Source organism: Entelurus aequoreus, linkage group LG27 (genome assembly GCF_033978785.1).
Source record: "Entelurus aequoreus isolate RoL-2023_Sb linkage group LG27, RoL_Eaeq_v1.1, whole genome shotgun sequence".
NCBI lineage: Eukaryota > Metazoa > Chordata > Actinopteri > Syngnathiformes > Syngnathidae > Entelurus > Entelurus aequoreus.
The window spans coordinates 31,968,127-31,982,499 of NC_084757.1; the positions used below are offsets into that span (position 1 = coordinate 31,968,127).

General features: G+C 37.5%; 1 protein-coding gene across 5 annotated transcripts in view; it reads left to right on the plus strand.

The window, feature by feature from the left end:
• The window catches only part of LOC133644395 (cyclic nucleotide-gated channel cone photoreceptor subunit alpha-like), an 85,476-nt gene that overhangs the window by 14,863 nt on the left and 56,240 nt on the right, over nucleotides 1–14,373 (plus strand). For 3 of the 5 annotated variants that reach the window (XM_062038822.1, XM_062038827.1, XM_062038824.1), the window contains exon 1: nucleotides 6,256–6,430. The exons of 1 other annotated variant lie outside the window; for it this stretch is intronic. The gene's annotated coding sequence lies outside the window, so the exon portion shown is untranslated. Of the gene's footprint in view, nucleotides 1–6,254; nucleotides 6,431–14,373 lie in introns of those variants that run through there. One more of the 5 variants, XM_062038825.1, reaches the window with a different exon arrangement.

Sequence of the window (14,373 nt, forward strand, 5' to 3'; positions counted from 1 at the left end):
CACACTGATGTCACTTTTTGATGCAGTACCACCACCTGCCACGGGCATTCGATGTTGGTTTTCAGCCTTGCTGCTTACGTGCAGTGATTTCTCCAGTTTTCGGAACCTTTTGATGATATTACAGACCTTAAATGGTGAAATCCCTAAATTCCTTGTAATAGCTCGTTGAGAAATGTTGTTTTTAAACTGTTGAACAATTTGCTCACGCATTTGTTCACAAAGTGGTGACTCTCGCCCCATCCTTGTTTGTGAATGACTGAGCATTTCATGGAATCTTTTGCTTTTATATATATATATTTATATATATATATGTATGTATATATATATATATATATATATATATATATATATATATATATATAATGTGTGTGTGTATGTAATGTGTGTGTATATATATGTATGTATGAGAGATAGAGAGGTGTGTGTATATCATAACATTACAAGAAAAAGTTATTTTATGAAAAAAAAGTCAAAAGGATGACCCACTAAAATCGTAATTATGAGCATAAAGTAGTGATGTAACAAGATTAAATTGTAAATTCATGAGAAGGCTAAAGAACAAGTCGTAATTTTCTTGACTCGAAAATCCAAAACAATACGTAATGAAAGTCATGAAATTGTCATGTAACAAGAATAAAGTCGTAAATTCACCAGAAGGAAAGTTGCAACAATAAAATTGTAACATTACCAAAGAAAGTTAAAGCACAACGAGATAAAAGTCGTAATATTACACAAACAAATTCTTATGACTCTGTTCTGGTAATATTATGACTAAATCTAAGTTTACAGGAAATTTAAGATTTACGAGAAAAATTGGTAATTACACCAAATAAAGTCAGTTTTATGACCAGGAAAATTGCAGTACTGTATTATGAGACTAATATCGTAACATTAAAAAGAACAAGTCGTAATTTTATGATTCGGAAATCCAAAACGCTACGCAATAAAAGTCATGATTATGAGCATGAAGTAGTGATGTAACAAGAATAAGGTTGTCAATTCCAGAGAAGGAAAGTCGCAATAATAAATTTGCAACATTACCGAAGAAAGTTAAAACATAACGAGATAAAAGTCATAATATCACACGAACAAATTCTTATGACTGTTTTCGTAATATTATGACTAAATCTAAGTTAACAAGAAAATCAAGATTTACGAAAAAAATTGGTAATAATACAAAATAAAGTCACAATACTGTATTACAGGACTAATATCGTAACATTAAAAAGAACAAGTCGTAATTTTATGACCCAAAAATCCAAAACGCTACGCAATAAAAGTCATAAATATAAGCATGAAGTAGTGATGTCACAAGAATAAAGTCGTAAATTCACGAGAAGGAAAGTCGCAATAATAAATGTGTAACATTACCGAAGAAAATTAAAACATAACGAGATAAAAGTCATAATATCACACGAACAAATTCTTATGACTGTTCTCGTAATATTATGACTAAATCTAAGTTAACAAGAAAATCAAGATTTACGAGAAAAATTGGCAATAATACAAAATAAAGTCACAATACTGTATTACAGGACTAATATCGCAACATTAAAAAGAAAAAGTCGTAATTTTATGACCCAAAAATCCAAAACGTTATGCAATAAAAGTCATAAATATAAGCATGAAGTAGTGATGTCACAAGAATAAAGTCGTAAATTCACGAGAAGGAAAGTCGCAATAATAAACTTGTAACATTATCGAAGAAAGTTAAAATATAACGAGATAAGTTATAATATTACACAAACAAATTCTTATGACTATGTTCTCGTAATATTATGACTAAATTTAAATTAACAAGAAAATGAAGATTTACGAGAAAAATTGGTAATTATACAAAATAAAGTCACAATACTGTATTACAGGACTAATATCGCAACATTAAAAAGAATAAGTCGTAATTTTATGATTTAAAAATCCAAAACTTTACGCAATAAAAGTCATAAATATAAGCATGAAGTGGTGATGTCACAAGAATAAAGTTTTAAATTTACAAGAAGGAAAGTTACAATAATAAAATCGTAACATCACAGAAGAAAGTTCAAAAACATAACGAGATAAAAGTCATAATATTACACAAACAAATTCTTATGACTCTGTTTTCGAAATATTATGACTAAATCTAAGTTTTCAAGAAAATCAAGATTTACGAGGAAAATTGGTAATCATCCAAAATAAAGTCAGTTTTATGACAAGGAAAATTGCAGTATTGTATTACGAGACAATAAAAGTCATACTTATGAGCATGAAGTAGTGATGTAACAAAAATAAAGTTGGAAATTTACGAGAAGGAAAGTCCCAACAATAGAATCGTAACATCACCGAAGAAAGTTAAAAAACATAACGAGATTAAAGTCAATATTATACGAACAAATTCTTATGACTCTGTTTTCGTAATATTATGAGTAAATCTAAGTTTTCAAGAAAATCAAGATTTACGAGAAAAATTGGTAATTATCCAAAATAAAGTCATAGTTTTATGACAAGGAAAATTGCAGTATTGTATTACAAGACTAATATCGTAGCATTTAAAAGAACAAGTCGTAATGTTATGATTCGAAAGTCAAAAACGTTACGCAATAAAAGTAATACTTATGAGCATCAAGTCGTGATGTAACAAAAATAAAGTCGGAAATTTACGAGAAGGAAAGTCGAATTATGAGATAAAAGTTAAAGATGTACGAGAAGAAAGTCAAATTTTACGAGAAAAAAGTCATAGTTTTAGAACTATAATTAAAATTGTAATATAATACTAACATCGTATTAACATTAATAATTAGGAGAACAAAATCCTAATGTTCTGAGAAAAAGTCATAATTTTATGAGAGGAAATGTCGAAACATATTATGAGAATAATAATACCGTCAAGAGTTCACGAGAGGGAAAGTTGCATATTTTACGATCACAATATAAGAAATCACAACAATGTCATCATAGGTGAAAATATATGAAATGTTACAGGTGGTAATTTGTTGCCATGGAAACGTAGTACATGCACACTAAACAATGCTGGGTTATTTTGATAACCCAATTTATGAGTTGCAAGTTTTGGGTTAAATTTTGGAGTTATTTTTATGAAGAGCAATCCATTTTTGGGGTTATAAGGGTTATATTTTAACTGAAGTTCTGGGTTTTCAAAATGATGAACCATTTTTGGGTTGTTTTTCAATGAGTAACGCATTTTTGGGTCAAAGGCTTTTTTTAAATTACGTTTTTATACTTTTTTCTTGAAGGGAATTTTATTATGGATCAATGTCATTAAGATTATTTACAATCACACAATTTATGAATATGAAAATATGAGCATGCTGTATAGGACTACTATGAACATACACAGTAATTCTTGTAAAAAAAAATGTTACTCATATCTTGCTTTTGAGTATATTTTAATGGAATAAAAAATCATTTTGATCAGTCGTTGGGAAGGAGTAGGACAAAGCAGCAGTAAGTTTTTTTTATTTTTAACCAACTATTGGGTCGAGGAGCGCTAAATTGCACAACCCAATAGTTGGATTGGGAATAACTCAACATAGTAGTGGGTATAACTCAGCTTTTATGTGTAATAAATTAAACCCAATAGTTGGGTTATGAATCAACCAACAATGAGTTAGCATAACTCAACTTTTGGGTTAAATAATTCAACCCAATAGTTTGGTTGGGAATAACCCGACATTAAGGTATCATAACTCAACTTTTGGGTTAAATAATTTAACACAATAGTTGAGTTGGGAATAACCCAACATTGTAGTGAGCATAACTCAGCTTTTGTGTGAAATAAATTAAACTCAATAGCTGGGTTATGAATCAACCAACATTGAGTTAGCATAACTCAACTTTTGGGTTAAATAATTCGACCCAATAGTTTGGTTGGGAATAACCCAACATTAAGTTATCATAACTCAACTTGTGGGTTAAATAATTTAACCCAATAGTTGGGTTGGGAATAACCCAACATTGTAGAGAGCATAACTCAGCTTTTGTGTGAAATAGATTAAACTGAATATTTGGGTTATGAATCAACCAACATTGAGTTAGCATACCTCAACTTTTGGGTTAAATAATTTGACCTAATAGTTTGGTTGGGAATAACCCAACATTAAGTTATCATAACTCTACTTTTGGGTTAAATAATTCGACACAATAGTTTGGTTGGGAATAACCCAACATTAAGCTATCATTCATAACTCAACTTTTTGGTTAAATAATTCAACCCAATACTTGGGTTGTGTGAAATAGATTAAACCCAATAGTTGGGTTATGAATCAACCAACATTGAGTTAGCATACCTCAACTTTTGGGTTAAATAATTCGACCCAACAGTTTGGTTGGGAATAACCCAACATTGTAGTGAGCATAAGTCAACGTTTGGGTTAAATAATTCAACCCAATAGTTGGGTTGGGAATAACCCAACATTGTAGTGAGCATAACTCAGCTTTTGTGTGAAATAGATTAAACCCAATAGTTGGGTTATGAATCAACCAACATTGAGTTAGCATACCTCAACTTTTGGGTTAAATAATTCAACCCAATAGTTTGGTTGGGAATAACCCAACATTAAGGTACCCTAACCCAACTTTTGGGTTAAATAATTCGAACTAATAGTTTGGTTGGGAATAACCCAACAATAAGTTATCGTAGCGCAACGTTTTGGTTAAATAATTAAACGCAAAAGTTGGGTTGAAAAATTAACCCAAAATGTTAGTTAAAATAACTCAACTAGGGGGTTTGTCCTTTTCTAAACCAGCAGTTGGGTTAAAAAATTTTAACCCAACATTTTTTAGTGTGTTAACATGAGGAGTTACATTTCAATATAAATTGTAAATACTCGTTATCTTGTTATGTTACGAATTTATCCCCTAGTCATGTTCTGCTGTGTTCTTTTGCAGCCAGTGTTAAAGGCCTACTGAAATGATTTTTTTTAATTTAAACGGGGATAGCAGATCCATTCTATGTGTCATACTTGATCATTTTGCGATATTGCCATATTTTTGCTGAAAGGATTTAGTATAGAACAACGTCGATAAACTTCGCAACTTTTGGTCTCTGATAAAAACAAGCCTTGCCCCTACCGGAAGTAGCGTGACGTTGTCAGTTGTTCACTTCCTCATATTTTCCTATTGTTTTCAACGCAGCTAGAGCTATTCGGACCGAGAAAGCGACGATTACCCCATTAATTTGAGCGAGGATGAAAGATTTGTGGATGAGGAACGTTAGAGTGACGGACTAGAATGCAGTGAAATACATATCTTTTTTCGCTCTGACCGTAACTTAGGTACAAGCTGGCTCTTTGGATTCCACACTCTCTCCTTTTTCTATTGTGGATCACGGATTTGTATTTTAAACCACCTCGGATACTATATCCTCTTGAAAATGAGAGTCAAGAACGCGAAATGGACATTCACAGTGACTTTTATCTCCACGACAATACATCGACGAAGCTCTTTAGCATGAGCTAACGTGATAGCATCTGTCTCAAATGCAGATAGAAACAAAATAAATAAATCCCTGACTGGAAGGATAGACAGAAGATCAACAATACTATTAAACCATGGACATGTCACTACAAGGTTAATAATTCTGAGCCTGGCAAAGCTTAACAATGTTGTTGCTAACGACGCTAAGGCTAACTTAGCAACTTAGCAACCGGACCTCACAGAGCTATGATAAAAACATTAGCGCTCCACCGACGCCAACCAGCCCTCATCTGCTCATCAACACCCGTGCTCACCTGCGTTCCAGCGATCGACGGCGCGACGAAGGACTTCACCCCAACACAGATGTGGTTGGCGGCTAGCATCGGCTGACGCGTCTGCTATCCAAGTAAGTCCTTGTTGTGTTGCTACAGCCAGCCGCTAATACACCGATCCCACCTACAACTTTCTTCATTGCAATCTCCATTGTTCATGAAACAAATTGCAAAAGATTCACCAACACAGATGTTCAGAATACTGTGGAATTATGAAATGAAAACAGAGCTTTTTTGTATTGTATTCAATGGGGAAGCCATACCTCTGTTCCCCTGGCTACGTCACGTGCATACGTCATCCTCCAAAGGCTTTTTCAACCGGAAGTTTAGCGGGAAATTTAAAATTGCACTTTATAAGTTAAGATTTCATCATTGATATATAAACTATCAGACTGCGTGGTCGGTAGTAGTGGCTTTCAGTAGGCCTTTAAACTGACGGAGGACTCCTCCCCCTCCCACGGCTGAGGCGCTCCTCTCCCTTTCCCTCTCCCTCTCCCTCTCCTTCGCCCTCGCCAGTCCTCGCCTCTCTCCAGCCATGACGGCCGGGCGTTCAGACGGAGCCATGGGGGAGATTTGGGACGTGACCACGGCCGTTTGAAAGAGGAATGGACTCGTGTGGAGGTGGTCTGCGGAGGTGTGTGCCGGACTCCCTGCACAAGTCTGCTTGACGAGGATTCGACCAGGTAAGGGAGGGGGGGGGGGGGGGGGCACTTTTTATTGGAAGTCCGATTAGCGTTAGAAGAGAAAAATGTTTTATAACAATAATCTGTGTTTTGTACGGTACCACACCCCGGACTACTTTGAAATCCCTCCCTTGGTGTACTTTCCCAATAATACACTTTCCTGCGATTGCAACGTTATGGAATATTATTCTATGCCACTTGATGATCATTGTTGTCATCATTTGCCGTATTGTCACCTTGTTTCCATGGAGACCAGGATGTCTGCTAAATAGGAAAACCTTGGCCGCCGCAAGCCTCTTAGCGGGTCCTTTTACTCCCCAGTGCTGCGGAGCACTGCTAATCTCCAACAACACAATAAGAGCATTACTATATTCATCTTTGATTAAATTCATCTTAAATTTACCTTTACTGTAATCATCTTTAATGAAATTTATCTTAAATGTATCATTTCTATATTCATCTTTAATTAAATTAATCACTACGATATTAATCTTTAATTAAATTATCACTATATTCATCTTTAATTAAATGACTCTTAAATGTATCATTACTATATTCATCTTTAATGAAATTAATCTTACATTAATCATCACCATATTCATCTTGAATTAATTAATCAATACTATATTATTTAATTAATTTAATCATTACTATATTAATCTTGAATTAGATTAATCTTAAATGAATCCATATTACATTAATCATTAATAAAATCTATTTTGAATTAACCATAACTATATTAAACTTTAATTAAATTAATCTTAAATTAATTATTACTATATTAATCTTTAATTAGATTAATTTAAATTAATCATCACTATATTCATATTTAATCAAAATTAATCATTACCATATTAATATTTAATTAAATTCATCTTAAATTAATCATTACTATATTAATCTTGCTCGGCAGGTAATTATATCAACAATATTCATTCTGCAATATGTATGAGTGACTTTTGGTCGTGACACCATTTTGTTGCAATGTTGCAAACTGGGACTTTTATCATGTGACTGCTCCAAAGACTTTTATTGTGTGACTGCTCCAAAGACTACATCCCCTATCCTACGTCCTTCTATCCTACATCCTCTATCCTACATCCTTCTATCCAAAATCCCCTACTGCTCCGAAGACTTTTATCGTGTGACTGCTCTGAAGACTTTTATCGTGTGACTGCTCAAAATACTTTTATCGTGTTACTGCTCCAAATACTTTTTTCATGCGACTGCTTTCACAGACTTTTATTGTGCAACTGCTCCGAACACTTTTATCATGTGACTGCTCGAAATACTTTTATCATGTGACTGCTCCAAAGACTACATCCCCTATCCTACATCCTTCTATCCTATATCCCCTACTGCTCCAAAGACTTTTATCGTGTGACTGCTCTGAAGACTTTTATCGTGTGACTGCTCAAAATACTTTTATCGTGTTACTGCTCCAAAGACTTTTTCCGTGTGACTGCTCCGAAGACTTTTATCGTTGACTGCTCCAAATACTTTCATCGTGTGACTGCTCCAAAGACTTTTATCGTGTGACTGCTCCAAAGACTACATCCTCTATCCTACGTCCTTCTATCCTACATTCTCTATCCTACATCCTCTATCCTACATCCTTCTATCCTACATCCTTCTATCCTATATCCCCTACTGCTCCAAAGACTTTTTCCGTGTGACTGCTCCGAAGACTTTTATCATGTGACTGCTCCGAAGACTTTTATCGTGTGACTGCTCGAAAGACTTTTATCGTGTTACTGCTCCAAAGACTTTTATCATGTGACTGTTCCAAAGACGACATCCCCTATCCTACGTCCTTCTATCCTACATCCTTCTATCCTACATCCTTCTATCCTATATCCCCTACTGCTCCGAAGACTTTTATCGTGTGACTGCTCCAAAGACTTTTATCGTGTGACTGCTCTGAAGACTTTTATCGTGTGACTGCTCAAAATACTTTTATCGTGTTACTGCTCCAAAGACTTTTTCCGTGTGACTGCTCTGAAGACTATTATCGTGTGACTGCTCCGAAGACTTTTATCGTTGACTGCTCCAAATACTTTTATCGTGTGACTGCTCTGAAGACTTTTATTGTGTGACTGCTCCAAAGACTTTTATCGTGTGACTGCTCCAAAGACTACATCCCCTATCCTACGTCCTTCTATCCTACATTCTCTATCCTACATCCTCTATCCTACATCCTTCTATCCTATACCCCCTACTGCGCCAAAGACTTTTTCCGTGTGACTGCTCCGAAGACTTTTATCATGTGACTGCTCCGAAGACTTTTATCGTGTGACTGCTCGAAAGACTTTTATCGTGTTACTGCTCCAAAGACTTTTATCATGTGACTGTTCCAAAGACTACATCCCCTATCCTACGTCCTTCTATCCTACATCCTTCTATCCTACATCCTTCTATCCTACATCCTTCTATCCTACATCCTTCTATCCTATATCCCCTACTGCTCCGAAGACTTTTATCGTGTGACTGCTCCAAAGACTTTTATCGTGTGACTGCTCTGAAGACTTTTATCGTGTGACTGCTCAAAATACTTTTATCGTGTGACTGCTCTGAAGACTTTTATCGTGTGACTGCTCCGAAGACTTTTATCGTTGACTGCTCCAAATACTTTTATCGTGTGACTGCTCTGAAGACTTTTATCGTGTGACTGCTCCGAAGACTTTTATCGTTGACTGCTCCAAATACTTTTATCGTGTGACTGCTCTGAAGACTTTTATCGTGTGACTGCTCCAAAGACTTTTATTGTGTGACTGCTCCAAAGACTTTTATCGTGTGACTGCTCCAAAGACTACATCCCCTATCCTACGTCCTTCTATCCTACATTCTCTATCCTACATCATCTATCCTAAATCCTTCTATCCTATATCCCCTACTGCGCCAAAGACTTTTTCCGTGTGACTGCTCCGAAGACTTTTATCGTGTGACTGCTCGAAAGACTTTTATCGTGTGACTGCTCGAAAGACTTTTATCATGTTACTGCTCCAAAGACTTTTATCATGTGACTGTTCCAAAGACTACATCCCCTATCCTACGTCCTTCTATCCTCCATCCTCTATCCTACATCCTTCTATCCTACATCCTTCTATCCTACATCCTTCTATCCTATATCCCCTACTGCTCCAAAGACTTTTATCGTGTGACTGCTCCAAAGACTTTTATCGTGTGACTGCTCTGAAGACTTTTATCGTGTGACTGCTCAAAATACTTTTATCGTGTGACTGCTCAAAATACTTTTATCGTGTTACTGCTCCAAAGACTTTTTCCGTGTGACTGCTCTGAAGACTTTTATCGTGTGACTGCTCCAAAGACTTTTATCGTGTGACTGCTCTGAAGACTTTTATCGTGTGACTGCTCAAAATACTTTTATCGTGTTACTGCTCCAAAGACTTTTTCCGTGTGACTGCTCTGAAGACCTTTATCGTGTGACTGCTTAAAAGACTTTTATCGTGTTACTGCTCCAAAGACTTTTTCCATGTGACTGCTCAAGACTTTTATCGTGTGACTGCTCCGAAGACTTTTATCATGTGACTGCTCAAAATACTTTTATGATGTTACTGCTCCAAAGACTTTTATTGTGTGACTGCTCCAAAGACTACATCCCCTATCCTACGTCCTTCTATCCTACATCCTTCTATCCTATATCCCCTACTGCTCCAAAGACTTTTATCGTGTGACTGCTCCAAAGACTTTTATCGTGTGACTGCTCAAAAGACTTTTATCGTGTTACTGCTCCAAAGACTTTTTCCATGTGACTGCTCCGAAGACTTTTATCGTGTGACTGCTCCGAAGACTTTTATCATGTGACTGCTCCAAAGACTTTTATCGTGTGACTGCTCTGAAGACTTTTATCGTGTGACTGCTCAAAAGACTTTTATCGTGTTACTGCTCCAAAGACTTTTTCCATGTGACTGCTCCGAAGACTTTTATCGTGTGACTGCTCCGAAGACTTTTATCATGTGGCTGCTCAAAATACTTTTATGATGTTACTGCTCCAAAGACTTTTATTGTGTGACTGCTCCAAAGACTACATCCCCTATCCTACGTCCTTCTATCCTACATCCTCTATCCTACATCCTTCTATCCTATATCCCCTACTGCTCCAAAGACTTTTATCGTGTGACTGCTCCAAAGACTTTTATCGTGTGACTGCTCAAAAGACTTTTATCGTGTTACTGCTCCAAAGACTTTTTCCATGTGACTGCTCCGAAGACTTTTATCGTGTGACTGCTCCGAAGACTTTTATCATGTGACTGCTCCAAAGACTTTTATCGTGTGACTGCTCTGAAGACTTTTATCGTGTGACTGCTCAAAAGACTTTTATCGTGTTACTGCTCCAAAGACTTTTTCCATGTGACTGCTCCGAAGACTTTTATCGTGTGACTGCTCCGAAGACTTTTATCATGTGACTGCTCCAAAGACTTTTATCGTGTGACTGCTCTGAAGACTTTTATCGTGTGACTGCTCAAAAGACTTTTATCGTGTTACTGCTCCAAAGACTTTTTCCATGTGACTGCTCCGAAGACTTTTATCGTGTGACTGCTCCGAAGACTTTTATCATGTGGCTGCTCAAAATACTTTTATGATGTTACTGCTCCAAAGACTTTTATTGTGTGACTGCTCCAAAGACTACATCCCCTATCCTACGTCCTTCTATCCTACATCTTTTTATCCTATATCCCCTACTCCTCCGAAGACTTTTATCATGTGACTGCTCCAAAGACTTTTATCGTGTGACTGCTCCAAAGACTTTTATCGTGTGACTGCTCCAAAGACTACATCCCCTATCCTACGTCCTTCTATCCTACATCTTTTTATCCTATATCCCCTACTCCTCCGAAGACTTTTATCATGTGACTGCTCCAAAGACTTTTATCGTGTGACTGCTCCAAAGACTTTTATCGTGTGACTGCTCCAAAGACTACATCCCCTATCCTACGTCCTTCTATCCTACATCCTCTATCCTACATCCTACGTCCTTCTATCCTACATCCTCTATCCTACATCCTACGTCCTTCTATCCCACATCCTACGTCCTTCTATCCTACATCCTCTATCCTACATCCTTCTATCCTATATCCCCTACAATGTTGTTTTTGACAACCATCCTACTTTTAGTCTTAGTCTAAGTCTTTTGGACTAAAATGCTTATTAGTTTTAGTCACATTTTAGTCACTTTTATGTGTGATAGTTTTAGTCCAGTTTTAGTCGACGAAAACTCAAAAGGGTTTTAGTCTAGTTTTAGTCGATGAAAAGTCAAAAAGGTTTTAGTCTAGTTTTAGTGTGTGTGTGCGCGCGTACGTGTCCCAACTTTACTGTAAACGTAAACGCACAGGTCCTTAATGGGGCTGCACAACGTCACTTGTGGCTTTTAGGCTAAAGCTAGCCGACTCTACGTATAACAGTAACTCGACCTGTTTAGCATATCAAGTTACGTGCTGCCGGAACGTACTCACAAAGAGATAACCACATCGCCCCTGAATGTAAACATGGCTAAACATGCTGCTAAAGTAACACACACATAATGAATTGACGTTAGCGTAACAAAAGCTAACTTTTAGCCTGAAGTTAGCAGCCCATTTGCGCCAGGAGTATGTGGAAAACGTACTAATGTATTAGCTTACTATGACATTTATCGATTATGTTAACAGCATTTGTAACTTACCTTCGAAAAAATATCTTTGTGGCGAGCCTTAAGGTGCCGCTTAAAGGCCTACTGAAACCTACTACTACCGACCACGCAGTCTGATAGTTTATATATCAATGATGAAATCTTAACATTGCAACACATGCCAATACGGCCAGGTTAACTTATAAAGTGACTTTTAAAACTTCCCGGGAAATATCCGGCTGAAACGTCGCGGTATGATGACGTATGCGTGTGACGAAGTCAGAGTAACGGAAGTTATGGTACCCGTAGAATCCTATACAAAAAGCTCTGTTTTCATTTCATAATTCCACAGTATTTTGGACATCTTTTGCAATTTGTTTAATGAACAATGAAGGCTGCGAAGAAGACAGTTGTAGGTGGGATCGGTGTATTAGCAGCGGACTACAGCAACACAACCAGGAGGACTTTGTTGGAGCGCTAGCCACGCTAGCCGCCGACCTCACCTTGACTTCCTACGTCTCCGGGCCGCCAAACGCATCGGGTGAAGTCCTTCGTCCTTCTGCCGATCGCTGGAACGCAGGTGAGCACGGGTGTTGATGAGTAGATGAGGGCTGGCTGGCGTAGGTGGAGAGCTAATGTTTTTAGCATAGCTCTGTGAGGTCCCGTTGCTAAGTTAGCTTCAATGGCGTCGTTAGCACAGCATTGTTAACCTTCGCCAGCCTGGAAAGCATTAACCGTGTATTTACATGTCCACGGTTTAATAGTATTGTTGATTTTCTATCTATCCTTCCAGTCAGGGGTTTATTTTTTTGTTTCTATATGCAGTTAACGCACGATGCTATCACGTTAGTCTGACGTGTTGAGCACGTTGTGCGCTGCACGCCAGTTGGTGGGCGTGGCCAAACAGGGATAGAATGCAGCAGCAGATACTTTGTAGGTTGAATTGACACACACAATAAACAGAAATGTCATGCATTTTAGACGTCTGGCAGATTACCCGCTAACATTTTCGTCCGTTCTCGTCTCGTCAACGAAAACTCACACACGTCTCGTCATGTTTTCGTCGTCAGAGGGACATGTTTATCTCGTCACCGTCTCGTTATCGTCATGAAAAAAAATGGCGTCAACAAAAGATTTTGTCATCGTCATCGTTGACGAAAACAACACTGATCCCCTACTGCTCTGAACACTTTTATCGTGTGACTGCTCTGAAGACTTTTATCGTGTGATTGCTCAAAAGACTTTTTCCGTGTGACTGCTCAAGACTTTTATCGTGTGACTGCTCCGAATATTTTTATCGTGTGACTCCTCCAAAGACTCTTATCGTGTGACTGCTCCAAAGACTACATCCCCTATCCTACGTCCTTCTATCCTACATCCTACATCCTTCTATCCTATATCCCCTACTGCTCCAAAGACTTTTATCGTGTGACTGCTCCAAAGACTTTTATCGTGTGACTGCTCCAAAGACTACATCCCCTATCCTATGTCCTTCTATCCTACATCCTCTATCCTACATCCTTCTATCCTACATCCTTCTATCCTATATCCCCTACTGCTCCAAAGACTTTTATCGTGTGACTGCTCCAAAGACTTTTATCGTGTGACTGCTCCAAAGACTTTTATCGTGTGACTGCTCCAAAGACTACATCCCCTATCCTACGTCCTTCTATCCTACATCCTTCTATCCTACATCCTTCTATCCTATATTCCCTACTGCTCTAAAGACTTTTATCGTGTGACTGCTCCAAAGACTTTTATCATGTGATTGCTCAAAAGACTTTTTCCGTGTGACTGCTCAAGACTTTTATCGTGTGACTGCTCCGAATATTTTTATCGTGTGACTGCTCCGAAGACTTTTATCGTGTGACTGCTCCAAAGACTTTTATCGTGTGACTGCTCCAAAGACTACATCCCCTATCCTACGTCCTTCTATCCTACATCCTCTATCCTACATCCTTCTATCCTACATCCTTCTATCCTATATTCCCTACTGCTCCAAAGACTTTTATCGTGTGACTGCTCTGAAGACTTTTATCGTGTTACTGCTCCAAAGACTTTTTCCGTGTGACTGCTCTGAAGACTTTTATCGTGTGACTGCTCAAAATACGTTTATCATGTTACTGCTCCAAAGACTTTTATCGTGTGACTGCTCCAAAGACCACATCCCCTATCCTACGTCCTTCTATCCTACATCCTTCTATCCTATATTCCCTACTGCTCCAAAGACTTTTATCGTGTGACTGCTCTGAAGACTTTTATAGTGTGACTGCTCCAAAGACTTTTTCCGTGTGACTGCTCTGAAGACTTTTTC